Genomic DNA, 19,842 nt, shown 5'->3' on the forward strand with positions numbered 1-19,842 from the left:
AAATAAATTCCCAGTAAAAAGAATTTAGATGAGCACTGGAAGAACATCCTTATCACTGAGTTAAAGAATATTGGAAATATTTCTTTTTAAGGTTTTAAAAGTTTAAACATTTCTCATTTGTATGTGATTGACTGAATGTGGGGATTTTCTTCCTTTTTCTTTCTTCCCTTCCTTTTTATCTTTTAATCCTTCTTCTTCTACTACTACTTTTTTTTTTCTTTTTTTCTTTTTGAGACAGTGTGGTCAACTGCAGGAATAACATGGTGATGGGAATGATAAGAAATGCAATCTTCTCCTTGCTCTACTACTAACCAGAAGTGTGAATTTGGGCAAATCACTTAACCTCTCTGTGGTCTAATGGTCTTATCTACAAATAATATTTATAATGATGACAATGAAAGAAATAAGCATTTATGAGCACCAGTTATGTGCCCATCATTGCTTTAGCCTTTTTCGGGGGATCGGGGCAGGGAGGAACGTAACTTTATTGAAACTGGTTTGGGGGAGGATGGGTGAGTGGATAGTTATGGGTTTTCCAAAAAGAACTGTGGGTAGCAGCCAGCGCCCAGCCAAGAGGGTGTGGGTGCTCAGCCACAGACCTTATCTCAGTCCCAATTTCTTCTTCTGCTTCTTGCACTCAAGGCCCAGGTTCCGGGCCTTCCACGTGCTCTTCTGCAGCTTGGTGGGGCGCGAGCCTATGTACTTCACGTTCATCTCAACACACGGAGCACACATAGTTGCTGGGGTTCTTAAAGCTGAAGAAGCTATAGCCCATGATCTGCCAGTGCGCTTGTCACAGATCGCCTTAGCCTTAAAGAAGTATGGGAAGGGGAAGGGGCTAAAGGTGAGTTCCAAGATGGCATCTCCATTTCATTGCCCAGATCCCCACAGAAGATTCAGAAACCATCTGCATCCCACTCCAGCAGGCTGGGGTCCTCCCAGCTGCTCCCAGCTGCCGGTGAGAATGCTGTGTCAATTTCTCTGGCTTTCCTTTCTTCTTGTCCTCACCCAGGGACTCTGGGATCTAGAGGGTCACAAGGCCAGGGCGAGGGGGCAGGGGCCAGGAGCTAAGGAATGTGCGCTGGAGGCAGTAAGCCTGGCACACTACTTCCAGCAGGAGGGGCAGGGGCTCAGGCAAATCCATGGTCAGGGCCAGTGGTAGGTGGCCAGGACCCAAAGACTAGGACCAGCTGGGGTGCTTCCTGCCCTCACAGCCACCAGCACCCTAGCCTCCTCCAGCCCAGCTGCTGCCACCACCACTGCCTCTTCCTTCTCTTCCAGAATCAACCTCAGGCTGATGCCCAGCTCTCGGTATGCTGCTGGCTCTTCTAGGAGAGGCCTCAGAGCAGCCATGGAACCCAGGGAAGGGCTTCGGGACCCCGAGCCATTGGTGACAGCATTAGAGATGGTCCTGGGGGGGTGGGGGTCCAAGCAGAAAAGGGGGCCCACGGGGGCCTGGTGAGGGGGCAGCAGGGCCATGGGGTGAGGACTGCCTGCTGCAGAGTAAAGAGCAGAATGTGCTCTCTGTAGCACGTGGGGGACTAGTGCTGGATACAGGAGAGAAGCCCTCTGTGGTGGGTGCCACAGCTGTTCATGGCAGGAACAGGGCTTCTCCAGCCTTTGGACAGTCCAGTTGAATCCAATCATGGGGGCCAAATGCACCTGGAAAGGAGGTACACCACAGAGGGAGGGTCACCCACCATGGGAGGAACCACTGTGGCCATGGTGACTGCCCAGGTCTGGAGAGTCTGTTGGACCTGCCGGTATGTTGGTCGCTATCATTGGGCAGGCACAGGAACTGCTGGGAACTGCATCGCTTCTACCATGGGGACTATGGGCACTGGGGTACAGCAGGTATAGCAGTTGGGATTCCGGTTACCAGAGCCCCAGAACTTCCTGCTCAAACAGGGCCGTCTCTGCCTCCATCTCTTCCAAGCTTTCCTTGCTGCCCTTGCCCGGGTGCTGGCACCAGGGCCCAGGACCACAGGTCCTCCTGCACCTGGGGATCACAGGGCTGGCCTGCCACCTGCTATCATTACTGTGGCAGCATCCTGAATGGGGACTAACCAAAGCAGGCTACTACTGATAAGTCTTTGATATTGGCTTTATGTAAGTTAACGTGGATAAAAGAATATGAGCTTGAGTCGTTTGAAACAATCAAGAAATATTCATTGAGCTGGCTTATTGTGAGCAAAATATTGATTGGGCTTATAGATCTGTGAGTCCCAGGCAAGATATCACTTTGATCTACAACTTTTGGAATAATTCTATTTCTATATAATATCACTAAAATGTCTAAATATACCATGTAGTTTAAAAATAAGATCTTAAGGCTACTTTGAAACAACCATGTGCACATTAATCAACCTTAAAGGACAGAGTTATCTTTTTTGTTTAGCACTTCTATTAAATTTTTATAAAGCAATATTATAACATTTTGTTTATAATCAAATTTTGCAATAAGCTCTATTCTCCATTTCTCTTGATGATTCTATGAGATATTTTGCCCATTGACTGCTTTTCTATGATCATATAAAACTAGTGGATGAAACCCCAGGTAGAACTAATAAAAATTTTATACCACCATTTGAGCATTGGTACATTTTTGGCACATACGGAAAATGTAGAGATTAGTCCATTTTTAAAAGATGAGGAACAGATTCAAGAAGATACAGCTAACCATACATGAAACTTAAATGCTTGCATCAAAATCCATTAAACTGTTTTGGATCTTAGGACAAATCTGTAATTAATATAAACTTATCAGTTAATCAACAAGCATTTGCTAGTTACCCACCAAGTACTCAGCTCTAGGTGCTAGGTTCTAAGGGAGGACCAGTGACATAGTTTCTGTCCCCAGAGAGCTCCCCAAATATTTATTATTAAACAATTGAAAATCACCTCTGTGCTAGCATATACTCATCCATGATTTTTTCAAATCTTTGGCTATTCTACTTTGCAAATCTTACATGTTGAATTAAGGGTCCTCCAGTCTGTCAGAAAAGTACAACTAAATATATAACTTCTTTAATAACATTAAAATTTAAATATTTGAAAGGAGGCAATTGCAAATATGAGTTCTTGAAAATATTAAAGGAAAAAGATGGAGGGCAAATGGATACATCAACGAGAAAATAATAGAGAAGAGAAAGTGAAATTTGTTCCCTAACATCCACCCCACGCCCACTCATAACGGGGCTCCTGTGTCAGAGACATCCTAAATGAGGAGCTCTTTTCAAGAGGAACTACGTGCCCACATATAGAGATACAAATAATTATGAAATGCAGTTTACAGTTTCACTCTGCCATTACCATAAATGACACTGGTGAAAGGAATCATCTATATAATGGGAGGAAAAAAATCAAACTCAAAATGAAAATGACCTGTTTACATATTCCCAATCCAATTCCCACTCAGTATACTCATCCATAATCTATCTGCAACTTTCCCACCTCTTTCATGGTGGTTGCTCTAAACTAAGAGTACTCACTATGATGGAATTAAGAATGTATTTAGTTTTCATGAAGATGGGGAAAAGCAAAGCGCGTGTCAACTTTTGTCAGTTGAACTGATCTTACTGTGTCTTTGATGTCCGAAGATTTCTGATTTAATACATAAATCAAACTATGGATGACCCAAGAGGAAACTTGTTTTATTAGTGAGTTACTCTCAAATCCTAGAGGCTTTCTTTTTAATTCCAAAATGATGAATATTTAATGAGGATTTGCTAAGTCTTCATCAATTTAAAAATATTTACAATGAGGCCTGAAATTTGGTGGCTCATTGGTCATTTCATAGGGAAAAAGCTTAGAATAAGAGTGCTTCAGGGCTTCCCTGGTGGCGCAGTGGTTGGGAGTCCGCTTGCCGATGCAGGGGACACGGGTTCGTGCCCCGGTCCGGGAAGATCCCACATGCCGTGGAGCGGCTGGGCCCGTGAGCCATGGCCGCTGAGCCTGCGCGTCCGGAGCCTGTGCTCCGCACCGGGAGAGGCCACAACAGTGAGAGGCCCGCGTACCGCAAAAAAAAAAAAAAAAAAGAGTGCTTCAAAGATACGACTTTATATAGTCTATTTCTGGATCTCCATTTCAACCATAGTGGAAGCCCATCTAGCACTCCTGGCTGGTAGCTCCCTTTTTAGCACTGGTCTTTTCCCCTGTCTAACCCCATCAAATGTTTTAATCATACAATCCCCCACATACGGAGAATGACATTAAATATGATGGTGAGTTAGCCTGGGAGAAGAAAGAGTTATGAAAATTCTTCAAAATCTAACTAGGACCAAGAAGGATGAAAGATTATGAGAGCTGAGAAATAAATACTTAACGAATGAAACAGAAGCTTAATGACATGGATATCATTATTACATTTTACATTTTACATATATTATTATATTTTATAGATGAAGATACTAAAATTCTCAGAAGCCAAGTGATTTGCCTCAAAGATCCTTACCACCAAGAAGAGGAAGAGCAAAAGTTCAAACTTAGATCTGATTTCCAAACTCATGCTTTCAAAAAAGCTAAAATAATTAAGCTCCACACCAGTGTTTCAAACTGTAGGTCATCATGCACAAATCTGTTTAATGGATTGCCAATCAGTGTATTTCAAAACATGAAGTAGAGCAAAGAAAAATAGAGTGCACTGAGGATGGCAAGTGTTGATTTTGTTTTGGAGGGGTTTCTTTGGTGAAACTTTACATACACATACATGTGTACACATGCCTGCATGTGCGTGTGCATGTGGTGTGCACCCGTGTGTGTGTGCATGTGCACACATGCTTCTCTAGATTACAAAACAAAAAAAAACTAAGGAAGTTTAGGCAAGACCCAAGACATGAAGGCATCTTGGGTAAACAAGATGTTGTTTCAGACCAAATAAGTAAAAAAGCTGATGCTCACAAAGGGCATTCTAAGAGAGGAATGGTTTTTATGATATGCTTATTTGAATTTTATGAAATCAATAATTTTCATTTTAGATGAGTGCTGTGATGCAAATAAGATGAATAATGTTGGGACAAATAAGAATTCTTCTTTTTGAAAATACTAGCCGAATCATGGTTAAACCACATCCACATCTGGAGTTCCAAGAGGGAGTGTGGAATAGTGGAGAACACACATGTTAGAGTTCCTATTCTGTCTCACCATTACTAGCAATGTAATTTAGTTCCTTCACTAGTAAAAGGGGAAGTTTCCACCTTGCCTTCTATAGATAGTTATTTAAAAGAGAATATAGAGGAGCGCCTTCAAGATGCTGGAGGAGTAAGATGTGGAGATCACTTTCCTCCCCACAAATACATCAGAAATATATCTACATGTGGAACAACTCCTACAGAACACCTACTGAATGCTGGCAGAGGACCTCAGACTTCCCAAAAGGCAAGAAAATCCCCACGCAGAAGGGTAGGGCAAAAGAAAAAAGGAAAAATAGACACTAAACAATAGGGATGGGACCTGCACCTCTGGGAGGGAGCTGTGAAGGAGGAAAGGTTTCCACACACTAGGAAGGCCCTTCGCGGGCAGAGACTGTGGGTGGCAGAAGGGGAAAGCTTCGGAGCCGCGGAGGAGAGTGCAGCAACAGGGGTGCGGAGGGCAAAGCAGAGAGATTCCTGCACAGAGGATCAGTGCCGACCAGCACTCCTCAGCTCGAGAGGCTTGTCTGCTGACCCGCCGGGGCAGGTGGGGGCTGGGAGCCGAGGCTCAGGCTTCAGTGGAATCCCAGGGAGAGGACTGGGGTTGGCTGCGTGAACTAGCTGGAAGGGGGCTACTGTGCAACAGCTAGCCAGGAGGGAGCCCTGGAAAAGTCTGGACTTGCTGAAGAGGCAAGAGACCATTGTTTCAGGGTGCGTGAGGAGAGGGGATTCAGAGCACTGCCTAGACGAGCTCCAGAGACGGGCACAAGCCGCAGCTATCAGTGCGAACACAAGAGAAGGGCAGGCATGAAATGCTAAGGCTGCTGCTGCAGCCACCAAGAAGGCTGTTTGCAAGCACAGGTCACTATCCACACCTCCCCTCCCAGGAGCCCGTGCAGCCTGCCACTGCCAGGGTCACGTGATCCAGGGACAACTTCCCTGGGAGAACACATGGCACTCCTCAGGCTGCTGCTACATCACGCAGGCCTTTGCCACTGCAGGCTCGCCCCGCATCCATACCCCTCCCTCCCCATGGCCTGAGAACTCGGCACACTAAAGAATAAAGAACGAAAAGAATTGAGGACAATCTCAGAGACCTCTGGGACAACATTAAATGCACCAACATTCGAATTACAGGGGTCCCAGAAGAAAAAGAGAAAAAAAAAAGGACTGAGTAAATATTTGAAAAGATGATAGTTGAAAACTTCCCTAATATGGGTAAGGATATAGTCAATCAAGTCCAGGAAGTGCAGAGATTCCCATAAAGGATAAATCAAAGGAGAAACTTGCCAAGACACATATTAATCGAACTACCAAATAGTAATACAAAGGAAAACTATTAAAAGCAGCAAAGGAAAAGTAACAATTAACATACAAGGGAATCCCCATAAGGTTAACAACTGATCTTTCACCAGAAACTCTGCAAGCCAGAAGGGAGTGGCACGACATATTTAAAGTGATGAAAGGGGAAAACCTACAACCAAGATTACTCTACCCAGCAAGGATCTCATTCAGATTTGATGGAGAAATTAAAACCTTCACAGACAAGCAAAAGCTAAGAGAAATCAGCACCACCAAACCAGCTCTACAACAAATGCTAAAGGAACTTCTCTAGGCACGAAATACAAGAGAAGGAAACAGACTTGCAATAACAAACCCAAAACAGTTAAGAAAATGGAAATAGGAACATACATATCAATAACTACCTTAAATGTAAATGGATTAAATGCTCCAACCAAAACATATAGACTGGCTGAATGGATACAAAAACGCTTACATATGCTGTCTACAAGAGACTCACTTCAGACGTAGGGACACATACAGACTGAAAGTGAGGGGATGTTAAAAGATATTCTATGCAAATGGAAATCAAAAGAAAGCTGGATTAGCAATTCTCATATCAGACAAAATGGACTTTAAAACAAAGATTATTATAAGAGACAAAGAAGGACACTACATAATGATCAAGGGATCGATCCAAGAAGAAGATATAACAATTGTAAATATTTATGCAACCAACATAGGAGCACCTCAATACATAAGGCAAATGCCAACAGCCATAAAAGGAGAAATTGACAGTAACACAATCATAGTAGGGGACTTTAACACCTCACTTTCACCAAAGGACAGATCATCCAAAATGAAAATAAATAAGGAAACACAAGCTTTAAATGATACATTAAATAAGATGGACTTAATTGATATTTATAGGACATTCTGGCCAAAAACAACAGAATACACTTTCTTCTCAAGTGCTCATGGAACATTGTCCAGGATAGATCATACCTTGGGTCACAAATCAAGCCTTGGTAAATTTAAGAAAATTGAAATCGTATCAAGTATCTTTTCTGACCACAATGCTATGAGACTAGATATCAATTACAGGAAAACATCTGTAAAAATTACAAACACATGGAGGCTAAACAATATACTATTAAATAACCATGAGATCACTGAAGAAATCAAAGAGGAAATCAAAAAATACCTAGAAACAAATGACAATGAAAGCACGACGACCCAAAACCTATGGGATGCAACAAAAGCCATTCTAAGAGGGAAGTTTATAGCAATACAATCCTACCTCAAGAAACAAGAAACATCTCAAATAAACAACTTAACCTTACACCTGAAGCAATTAGAGAAAGAAGAACAAAAAACCCCAAAGTTAGCAGAAGGAAAGAAATCATAAAGATCAGGTCAGAAATAAATGAAAAAGAAATGAAGGAAATGGTAGCAAAGATCAATAAAACTAAAAGTTGGTTCCATGAGAAGATAAACAATATTGAAAAACCATTAGGCAGATGCATCAGGAAAAAACATGAAGACTCAAATCAATAGAATTAGAAATGAAAAAGGAGAAGTAACAACTGACACTGAAGAAATACAAAGGATCATGAGAGATTACTACAAGCAACTCTATACCAATAAGATGGACAACCTGGAAGAAATGGACATATTCTTAGAAAAGCACAACCTTCTGAGACTGAACCAGGAAGAAGTAGAAAACATGAACAGACCAATCACAAGCACTGAATTTGAAACTGTGAATAAAAATCTTCCAACAAACAAAAGCCCAGGACCAGATGGCTTCACAGGCGAATTCTATCAAACATTTAGAGAAGAGCTAACACCTATCCTTCTCAAACTCTTCCAAAATATAGCAGAGGGACAAACACTCCCAAACTCATTCTACGAGGCCCCCATCACCCTGATATCAAAAGATGCCACAAAAAAAGAAAACAATAGGCCAATATGACTGATGAACATAGATGTAAAAATCCTCAACAAAATACTAGCAAACAGAATCCAACAGCACATTAAAAGGATCATACACCATGATCAAGTGGGGTTTACCGCAGAAATTCAAGGATTCTTCAATATATGCAAACCAATAAATGTGATAAACCATATTAACAAATTGAAGGAGAAAAACCACATGATCATCTCAATAGATGCAGAAAAAGCTTTTGACAAAATTCAACACCCATTTATGATAAAAACCATCTAGAAAGTAGGCATAGATGGAACTTACCTCAACATAATAAAGGCCATATATGACAAACCCACAGCCAACATCATTCTCAATGTTGAAAAACTGAAACCATTTCCACTAAGATCAGGAACAAGACAAGGTTGCCCATTCTAACCACTATTTTTCAACATAGTTTTGGAAGTTTTAGCCACAGCAATCAGAGAAGAAGAAAAGGAAATAAAAGGAATCCAAATCGGAAAAGAAGAAGTAAAGTTGTCACTGTTTGCAGATTACATGATACTATACATAGAGAATCCTAAAGATGCTACCAGAAAACTACTAGAGCTAATCAATGAATTTGGTAAAGCAGCAGGATACAAAATTAATGCACAGAAGTCTCTTGCATTCCTATACACTAATGATGAAAAATCTGAAAGAGAAATTAAGGAAACAGTCCCATTTACCATTGCAATGAAAAGAATAAAATACCTAGGAATAAACCTACCTAGGAGACAAAGGACCTGTATGCAGAAAACTATAAGACAGTGATGAAAGAAATTAAAGATGATGCAAACAGATGGAGAGATATACCATTTTCTTGGATTGGAAGAATCAACTTTGTGAAAATGACTATACTACCCAAAGCAATCTACAGATTCAGTGCCATCCCTATCAAACTACCAATGCCATTTTTCACAGAACTAGGACAAAACATTTCACAATATGTATGGAAACACAAAAGACCCCGAATAGCCAAAGCAACCTTGAGAAAGAAAAACAAAGCTGGAGGAATCAGGCTCCCAGACTTCAGACTACACTACTAAGCTACAGTAATCAAGACAGTATGGTACTGGCACAAAAACAGAAAGAGAGATCAATGGAACAGGATAGAAAGTGAAGAGATAAACCCATGCACATATGGTCACCTTATATTTGATAAAGGGGGCAAGAATATACAATGGAGAAAAGACAGCCTCTTCAATAAGTGGTGCTGGGAAAACTGGACAGCTACATGCAAAAGAATGAAATTAGAACACTCCCTAACACCATACACAAAAATAAACTCAAAATGGATTAAAGACCTAAATATAAGGCCAGACACTATAAAACTCTTAGAGGAAAACATAGGCTGAACACTATGACATAAATCACAGTGAGATCCTTTTTCACCTACCTCCTAGAGAAATGGAAATAAAAACAAAAATAAATAGATAGGACCTAATGAAACTTAAAAGCTTTTTTGCACAACAAAGGAAACCATAAACAAGATGAAAAGACAACCCTCAGAATGGGAGAAAATATTTGCAAACGAAGCAACTGACAAAGGATTAACCTCCAAAATATACAGCAGCCCATGCAGCTCAATATCAAAAAAAACAAACAACCCAATCCAAAAATGGTCAGAAGACCTAAACAGACATTTCTCCAAAGAAGATATACAGATTGCCAACAAACACATGAAATGATGCTCAACATCACTAATCATTAGAGAAATGCAAATCAAAACTACAATGAGGTATCACCTCACACTGGTCAGAATGGCCATAATCAAAAAATCTACAAACCATAAATACTGGAGAGTGTGGAGTAAAGGGAACCCTGTTGCACCATTGGTGGGAATGTAAATTGGTGCAGCCACTATGGAGAACAGTATGGAGGTTCCTGAGAAAACTAAAAACAGAACTACCATACGACCCAGCAATCCCACTACTGGGCATATACCCTGAGAAAACCATAATTCAAAAACAGTCATGTACCACAAAGTTCATTGCAGCTCTACTTACAATAGCCAGGACATGGAAGCAACCTAAGTGTCCATGGACAGATGAATGGATAAAGAAGATGTGGCACATATATGCAGTGGAATATTACTCAGCCATAAAATGGAATGAAATTGAGTTATTTGTAGTGAGCTGGATGGACCTAGAGACTATCATACAGAGTGAAGTAAGTCAGAAAGAGAAAAACAAATACCGTATGCTAACACATATATATGGAATCTAAAAAAAAAAAAAAAACAATGGTTCTGAAGAACCTAGGGGCAGGACAGGAATAAAGACTCAGACATAGAGAATAGACCTGTGGACACAGGAAGGGGGAAGGGTAAGCTGGGATGAAGTGAGAGAGTGGCATGGACATATATACACTACCAAATGTAAAACAGATAGCTAGTGGGAAGCAGCTGCATAGCACAGGGGGATCAGCTTGGTGCTTTGTGTCCACCTAGAGGGGTGGGTTAGGGAGGGTGGGAGGGAGACGCAAGAGGGAGGAGATATGGGGATATATGTATATGTATAGCTGATTCACACTATTCATATGTATAGCAGAAACTAACACACCTTTGTAAAGCAATTATACTGCAATAAAGATGTTAAAATAAATAAATAAAAATATAAATAAAATAAAATGGCAAAAATGCAAAAAACAAAGAATATAAAGTAATGTATGTTTATGTTATTTGGACTCTTACAAATGTAAGATATTATGATTTCGTGGTTAGATGCAGAAAGTAATAAATTCACACATATTCCTAACTCTTTCTGTTTTCTATCACAGAGATCTGGTTAAAGATGATGAGCTGAATTGAGTGTTTTTTCTTTCATGGAAGGGGCCACAAGCAGATGGCACTCTGAAGTCAGAAGTCCACATTGAGTTTCACTGGGCTAAAATCATGGTGTCAGCAGGGCTGCATTCCTTCCAGAGGTTCCAGGGTAGAACAGTTATTTTTGCCTTTTCCAGCTTCTAGAGGCCATCTGCTTTCCTTGGCTTGTGGCCTCTTCCCCCATGGTTACAGTCCACAGAGGAGCATGTACAAATCACTCTTGAATTGAGTATTTTGGGTCTAACATATAATGCTTACCTGGGCTGGGAAAATTATTAAGTTAGACAGAAATGATTATTTTTAAATGTATTTTGAATTCTAATGAAACCTAAAAAGCAGATGGGAACCTGGTCTCTTAGTAGTCATCCTGTCAAAAATTCAAAGAGCTGTTATTTTACTACTGAGTTTTAACTCTCCTAAGTTAAATGTCATTTTCATGTGGTCTCATTTCTCTGGTTAAATTAATTTTATGAGAAATAATAGATAAATTATTTCTTTAGTATTTGACTTAACATGTGTTAAAGCAAGACATCTGACTTAACATGAAGCTCAAAGACAGAAAATTATTTGAGCTACTTACTATAATAGTCATGGTTTAAAGAGATTTAGACATTAAAAGTCAGCAGCAAATTATTTAAATAAAACCTAAAACTTATTACAGTTTATTCTCATGTGTCAGGCTTAGATCTAAGCTTTTAATTGCATTAACTCATTTAACCCTGAATTGAACATTATGAGTTATGAACTACCTGGTGATTCTAGCTCAGAAACTGTACTCTTAACCCCTACCATTAAAACAAACAAACAAAAAAACCTATGGGCTCTGCATTATAATTCTATTTTGCTTTCTTTAGACCTCAATTTCACATTAACTCTTAGTTGATATTTTTTAGAATAAAAATATCTTAGCCTCTGATAATAAGTCAGTAGTTAAGGAGAAAAATTATTTCCTTTAGGCCTCTAGACTTACAATCTCTAAGAGTGTCAAAATTAGAAAGGAATTCTATAATGAATTCTAGACAGTTATAGTATTATGTCCATGCCAAGCTTAGTTAGTTTTAATTTAACTTAAAAATGGAGGAAAGGGGTTATGTTTGGTTGATCCCATAAGTTACTTACAGTATAGTAAAATTCTTTGTTCTTAAAATACAAGTAATGAGAGTATAATTTCCAGAAGATTTAAAGAAAATATCTACTAGACGAAGTCTCATCTTTGTATATTTATCACTGACTCATTTAATATTTCAATCAACTCATCTTAAAAAAGGGAATTAAAAACATGAATCTTCTTCTGACATAGAATTTATCAAGATTGGCAAACAGGGGAAGGAATATATATTAGAATTAACCAGTAACTTTTTTTTAAATGAAACGAGAAAACTCCTCTAAGGGGGCAGCCTGAAGTGGATGTGCCTCCAGGGGCCAAGGGTGAGATTGAAGTGAGAGAGGGAAAAAGCAGCAGGATCTCAAAGGGAAGGAAGCAAGACAGGGGCACGCAACCTAAAACGGTTCCACACAGCTCATTCTAGTATGTGCTGTGTCCGCCTACTTCTAGTGAGACACAAGAATGTTGTCCACAATATTAAACTCAGATAAAAACATGGCACAGAGTTTCAAATTAATGTAAACTAGAGAAAGCTTAAATTCAATAATTAATAATAACTGAATATCAATTATTCACCTAAACTTTTTTGTACATGTATGCCAAGCATTGTGCGAGGAACCAAGTTTACATTTCCAGGTACCCACAAAAAATCTAGTAATGTTATTAGATAATTAATAATATCCCCCTTTTTTACAATTTTAATTAAAAACAAGCCAAATTTGGCTTGCTGGGCTCTGAAAGAATATGGGAAGAGTGAGGAGGGAGCCATCAAACAAGAAAAGTTAGCTTATGGGAGTCTACCAAGTACCACATCATCACTCTGCTTTCCATCATAATATTGGGTTGGCCAAAAAGTTCATTCAGGTTTTACCAGACGATGTTATGGAAAAAACTTTTTGGCCAACCCAATAAAATGATTCCTGCAAATTGCATTCAGTATCAATTTCAGGTTTGTCTGCGATACACAAGCCAGCTTAGTCACTTTATCCTCTGAACAATCACAAAATTTGGTTCTTTTCACAATTGATTGTATTTTGTGTCCTGTTTATCTTCCCAACAAGGCTTCTTATGAACAAAAGTCAAATCTATTCACCTTTGTAACCTCTACGCCTAATATAGTACCTAGCACAAGGCAAAGGATACTGCAGTAATATTCTTGCAATGAATGAGCTAATGAATAGTATGTACCATGCAGAGGTAAACAGGATTTTGTTTAATTCATCCAGTCACTGTGCATTCTATCAGGAAGTGTGGTCAGTGCACAGACAAGTCAGGTACAACTACATCCACCTCTAGCCTTTGGAAACACAATCAGGAAAAGTGCACTCTCCGAGGCTGAAGCTGGTTAATATTAACGTGTATAAGAGCAAATTATACCATGAGAGAAGGATTTAATCTAAAGTGGCTTTTCCCAGCCTGGAATCCTTGGATGTGCTCTTGAGGATCTCAGAATTCTCTGAGAATTTTTTTAATCTGATATTTTCATTTAAGTGCCAATCTCAAAAAAATTAATAGACATATATGCTAGATCATCTGGGTAAATCACATTTAATTAAATATCATCTAGTAATTTCTTGTTCTTGTGTTCTTGATTGATTCCAAGCGATCATTTAAAGGAACATGAATCTTAATGCAGGATTTCTGAAACTGAAGCATACAGATGTATTCTCAGGGTTCCCCCCAAAATCTCCTTCTCTAATAGGAGAAATATTACCTCAAGAGATGGTCTGTAAACATAACCTGATGAAACTTGGGTCTTTCCATTCGGAAAGCAGAATAGATGCTTGAGGAAGCAAGAATAGAACCTTCCTAAGTGTTAGAAGCTTTACTATTTCCCACAGAATTACAAGTTGTCTGAAAGGAATAATGACAATTTTGATTAAGTTGGAAGGAATAAACTTGTTAGAACTTATCCAGAATTTGTCCATCCAGCTACTCTAGCTTGAGTGAAATCATCCATTGTGGCCAGCCCAACTTTTTGTTAATTAACTTCTCTCCAACTGCAACTGTCACAGCCATAATTTGGTCTCCTGAATGAGTGTGTGCAACACAGTGGGTTTTCTCACATGTCATTTGAGCCCAAAGTAGTCTCCCTTTAAGGTAGAGAAGTATGTTATGAAGATTACATACATAAAGTATGTAACACAGTGATGAGCATGTAGTAGGCATGCAATAAAGAAACTATTATTTGATATCATAGGTATTATAACTTCCCATTTCACAAATGGATTATTTGACTCAGAATAATTTAAGTGATTGGTTCAATGTCTGTGTTTATTCAATTATTCATTTATCAAATATTAATTGGAAACCTACTGTGTGCCAATCCTGGGTCTTATTCCTTCCAACAAAGTGCCCTTTTCACTAAACAACACTGAAGCTTATTTAGATTGGTATACTTCATGGGCCTTTCTTTTTAACCCCCTTAATTTTCCTGTGTTGTTGATGCTCCAAGTTCCCAGTTTGTGGATCTTGCCTTCCTTTCTGTATTGCTAAATTGTTAGCTGTGAACACAAATGGTTAATGAGAATCTAATGTCTTCTTTAGAGACACAGAAATCTCACTAAAAGGAGTCATTAAAAAGGGCTGTAGAGACCGTCTCCAGTTTGAGGTCTAAATTAATAATTTCAAGGGAACTTGAATAACAGATCTCTTGATATAACTTCTGGTGGTTGCTTTGGATGAGAAAATATATTTTCACCTCCCTGGTAAATTGCTTCTTTCTCATGCTACTTCCCTCCTCTGCTTCCCATGGGCACTACTGTTGTCTTCCCTCATTCCTTAAGGGAAATATCACATCACAGGTTCTCCAATAAACCTCTTTCCCAAGGGCAGTGGCATGCTTCTCTCACCCCCACAGTGAGTCTGCATACCCACTCAGGTGCAGGGTTTAATTTCAGACTGTCCCCTCTGCCCCCTCTACCCTGCACAAAGAAGTTTTCTTCTTTTTATTGATGGTAGCTTTTTTTTTTTTTTTTTTTTTTTTTGGTGGTGGTAGCTAGGGGAATGAGGGTGTGGGGAGAGCCAGGGATGACCTCTTCCAAGGTGTGCCCTTATGAGCTTTTGTTCATCTGCATCTTAGACTCTTTCATCCTACCCTGAAGACCTTTCATTTCTGCGGGAAGAGGCTGAAAAGAAACTGAGTAAAGGACTAAAATTAGTCACCTACATCAAGTTATATGCATGTACATATACAGGCTTATCAAGAGACAGGTAGCCCCTGATCATGTCCATCTCAACAACCAATTTTTCATATGGAGCTGCTGAATTCTCTTCTCTTTTTCTGAATCTGAAGAAGGTATCATCTGAAAACAAGGTTTCCTTTTTTTCCTTCCTCCTTATTCCAGAAGACAGAAGGACTTGAAAAGGCTAGAGATCCTAGGATTTGGGGTTACACCTTTATAATCATCAAAATACATATACACACACATGAAAGGAGAAGGAGAAATCTATGAGGGTAAGGAGGGATGGGAGAGGCTTGGGGAAATTCTATAGAAGAAAGGAAAAAAACTGTTTAGAATAAGTGATCAGCAAACAAAGAGACTGTTAGACTACGAGTGGACAAAATCTCAGTTACTGCAAAGGGGATGGTTGATTTTTAATGGCACAAAGAAAATAACCAAGCAGAAAAATGACTAAGCAAAAATGGCGTCTACCTCTTACCTCACACACCACCTGTGTTTGGTTGTAGTGCATATCTGAAGAGCTGTATTGAATACGTGTTTGGATCAAGATCTTCCCTCTGTTGACCCTCCATAGCAGAAATCAAGGTGGGACTCCATAATTCTATGGGCTCCTGGCTAGACTCCCTGCTGCCTCTTATCTTTCTCCAGACAACTCTCACAATCTCACCATCACCATCTGGTTGGGACCATGTGGACTAAACTTATCACACCCTGTATCCCTATTGTGCCAGTCACTGGGTCAATCCCCATCCCTCCAAATGCAACCCCTGTATGCCTTGCTATCCCCTTTTCTAACCATGTCTCTGATCACTTCCCATGTCCTAAAACTCTTATACAATGTCCTCTAGAACACATGAATGTGGTTATTAGCAGCACCTGTGTCTTAAATCTTTTCTCTGAGCATTCCTTTTAACCTTTCTGTTCTAAATGAAACCTGAAGCTACTGCTTCTCTGAAGTCTACTCAAGTGATAATATTTATCCCCTACACCCCAATTAACCACTGGACTCAGTGGAGCTATGCTAATGCTCCTTGCTCTTCAAAACTATTTTTTCCTCATCCTTTTACATAAACCTCCAGAAGCCACGAGTCTATATGTTTTATTCATTTATTTAATTTATTTATTTATTTATTTTTGCAGTACGCGGGCCTCTCACTGCTGTGGCCTCTCCCGTTGCGGAGCACAGGCTCCGGACGCTCAGGCTCAGCGGCCACGTCTCACGGGCCCAGCCGCTCCGCGACATGTGGGATCCTCCTGGACCGGGGCATAAACCTGCATTCTCTGCACCGGCAGGCGGACTCCCAACCACCGCGCCATCAGGGAAGCCCAGCCTGTATGTTTTAGATCCCATCCTCATCTCTTGAAGATTTTAGCTTCTAGTTCATTCCACCTTTTCCAACATATATGAAGGTGGTTTTTCCAGGACTCTACACATTCAGGTTCCTGACTTTTCTACCAATAATTTTTCTTCTCTCTACCTCATCTACTCTTTCCACGGTCATTTCCAATGATATAATCTTCCTCCAGGATTTCAACTTCAAGTACCTGAGCCGTTAACTTCCATTTACCCTCCTGCCAATCTACTGACCCAAATCAAATAATCCTTCAGCCCCTGACACCTAGAGACTGTTCACCTTTTCACTGTGTCTATTTCTTTCCTCATTCAGCCTAAATTCCATGCATAATCTTTATAATCATTTTAGTCATTCCCTTGTATGCATCCGCAGTTGGCTTGCCCTTCTCTGGCTGTACTATACATGCTTAGCTCAACCACAATCTCTGCAACTGATCCCATGTCGAATGCGGCTGCAGAGATACACATACGTGCTCACTTGTCATAATCCTTAAGTAGGCCTTTAACACTGCCTGGCAATCTTACTCTGTTACCCTTAATCACTCTCTCCCCCACTCTCCTAGATGATTATTTCATATCTTCTGTCTCCTCAATCTCCATCACCTCCTCTCCCATCTCAGCTCTCTGCTGATGACATTCATATTTCACTAAAAACTAGAAGCAATTAAAAGAGAATTTCCATTCCACATCCAGCTCCCAGCACCACACCCACACTACTTCTTGGTCTTTTATCCCTAAACCTTTCTTTTTCCTGAACTATCCATGTTCTTAGCAAAGGCCGACTCCCCCACTTGTGCACCAGGTCCCATCCCCTCTCACCTACACTAGGACACCATCCAGCAAGCCTACCCTCTCTCTCATGCATCATTGATTTTTGCCACCTCTACTTCTTTTTTCCATTAATGAAAAAAAATGCTATAATTTATCTCATATATTTTTTTAAAAGCCTCTCTTGATCCTACCTCCTCTTCCAGCTACGTCCCCTGTTCTCTCCTTCTCATTACAGAAAGAGATCTTCCAGTAGTATCTGGTCTGCTCATTACCGACTGACTCAACTCCAGTCAGGCTTTCACCCCACCAGGCAACTGAAAATGCCTTTAACAAGTCATTAGCTACCACCACTTTACTACAGCATTTGTTCTGTTCCTCAGCTTATTTGATCAACAGCATTTTATAGGGTTGATCATTACCTCCACCTGAAAATAACTCCTTTACTTGGCTTCCGGGACACCACACTCCAGGGTTTCTTGCCACTGCTCTGGGCGCTCTTCCCCATTCTCCTTGCTGGTTCCTCCTCATCTTCCTGACCTCTAAGAGATGGAGTGTCCCAAGGCTCAGTCCTTGGACCTCTTCAATTTTTCATAAATTTTTCACTCACTGTTTTGGCAACCTTGTCCAGTTTCCTGGTTTTACATAACGTCTGTAACCCTGAATGCTCCAAATAATAGATCTCTGGCCAAAATCTCTCCTCTGAACGCCAGACGCATCTATCCAACTACATGCTCAATATCTTGGATATCAACTAGACAAATCAAATTTAACATGTTCTCAAGTGACCTTCTAATTATTCCCTCAAACCCGCTGAAACCACAGTCCTTCCCATCTCAGTTAATGAAACGTTAGCCCGCATTCGTCTTGCGACACCAGCCTTCATCCCTGACTCCTCCCTTTTCCACTCATCCTACTTTCTGCTTGGCAATCATTTGCTGTTACACTTAATCACTCTCTACCACTCTCCTAGACGATGATTTCACACCTCTCCCTCCTCTCGGGTAATGAATCTTCCACCCTCATTCGTCTCTTTGCGACCCCGGCCTTCATCCCTGACTCCTCTTTTTTGCTCTTAGACTACATGAAATCCATCAACAAAACCTATCAGCTCTATCTTCAAACTATATTCAGAATCCAACCACTTCTCACCATCTCTCCTGCTTGCTTGCCTAGAATAGAACACCTCACCTCTCACTGAAAGTACGACAAAAGTGGAATACTCCTCTGTAAAATGTAAAGTGTAATACCCCTTTGTAAAGTGTAAAGTGTAATACTCCTTTGTAAAGTGTAAAGTGTAATACTCCTTTGTAAAGTGTAATACTCCTTTGTAAAGTGTAAAGTGTAATACTCCTTTGTAAAGCGTAATACTCCTCTGTAAAGCGTAATACTCCTCTGTAATGTGTAATACTCCTTCTTGGTAAAGTATTTCAAAAGTGTTCCCTCCTTCTGCCCTTGCTCCCTTTCCAGGCTAAGGGTGACTATTCAAACTTAACTAAGCTTATGTTCCTTCTCTGCTAAAAACCCTCTAATCACTTCTCTTCTCTCAGAATTAAAGCCAAAGTTCTTAAAATAGCCTACATGCTCTCTGGTGCTGCCTTGGGCTCTCCCCGACCTCCTACTTCTCTTCCCCTCCCTCGTTTTACTCCAGTTACACTGGCTTCAAACACGCCAGGCATTCCCCCTCCTCGGGGCTTTCTTCCCATCAAGACTTCTAAGATATACTCTCTCCAAACAGTGCAGGGCTTCCTTGTTCAATTCCTTCAGGTCTTCCTCTGACCATCCTACCTCAAGTAACATGCTGCTCCCCTTCCCCTCCCTCTCCTCCCCCCCTGCTATATTTTTCTCCCTGTCATTTACTTCCATCTCTCTTTCCAGATATTTTACTTTTTTCTTTGGTGACTGTCTCTCTCCTCTCAGGTTGTAGATTATAAGCTATATAAGGGCAGGGTTTTGCCTCTCTCTTCGTGGCACTTAGGACAGTGCCTGCCACATAGTAAATACACAATACATGCTTGAATAAACAGATAAACAAATGGTAAGCCTGAGTTCAGACTGGCCGAAAGACTGCTATGACGATAAAATTTGAGATGACTTAGGGAGGTTTGAGTGGCTGCCTGGGAGTTATGTTTTAAAATCCACATCTTTTAGTCATAGAAAAAGAGCATTCAAGAGAATTCTTAGAATATAAATTGTTTTGTTCAATCTAAATCACATTAGCAGAGTA

At 40.3% G+C, this 19,842-nt stretch overlaps 1 protein-coding gene and 1 pseudogene across 3 annotated transcripts in view; both read right to left on the bottom strand.

Moving 5' to 3' along the window:
* The window catches only part of ANK2 (ankyrin 2), a gene marked incomplete at both ends in the record, with an annotated part of 247,216 nt that overhangs the window by 180,096 nt on the left and 47,278 nt on the right, over positions 1 to 19,842 (bottom strand). The gene's annotated exons all lie outside the window — the stretch shown is intronic.
* LOC307069229 (RNA-binding protein 42-like) lies at positions 601 to 19,294 on the bottom strand (annotated as a pseudogene). Its single transcript has 3 exons — positions 19,197 to 19,294; positions 18,063 to 18,196; positions 601 to 1,999 (listed from the first exon to the last, which is right to left on the bottom strand). The product of its transcript is annotated as an RNA-binding protein 42-like (transcript).

This window comes from Hyperoodon ampullatus, assembly GCF_949752795.1.
Source record: "Hyperoodon ampullatus genome assembly, chromosome: 1".
NCBI lineage: Eukaryota > Metazoa > Chordata > Mammalia > Artiodactyla > Ziphiidae > Hyperoodon > Hyperoodon ampullatus.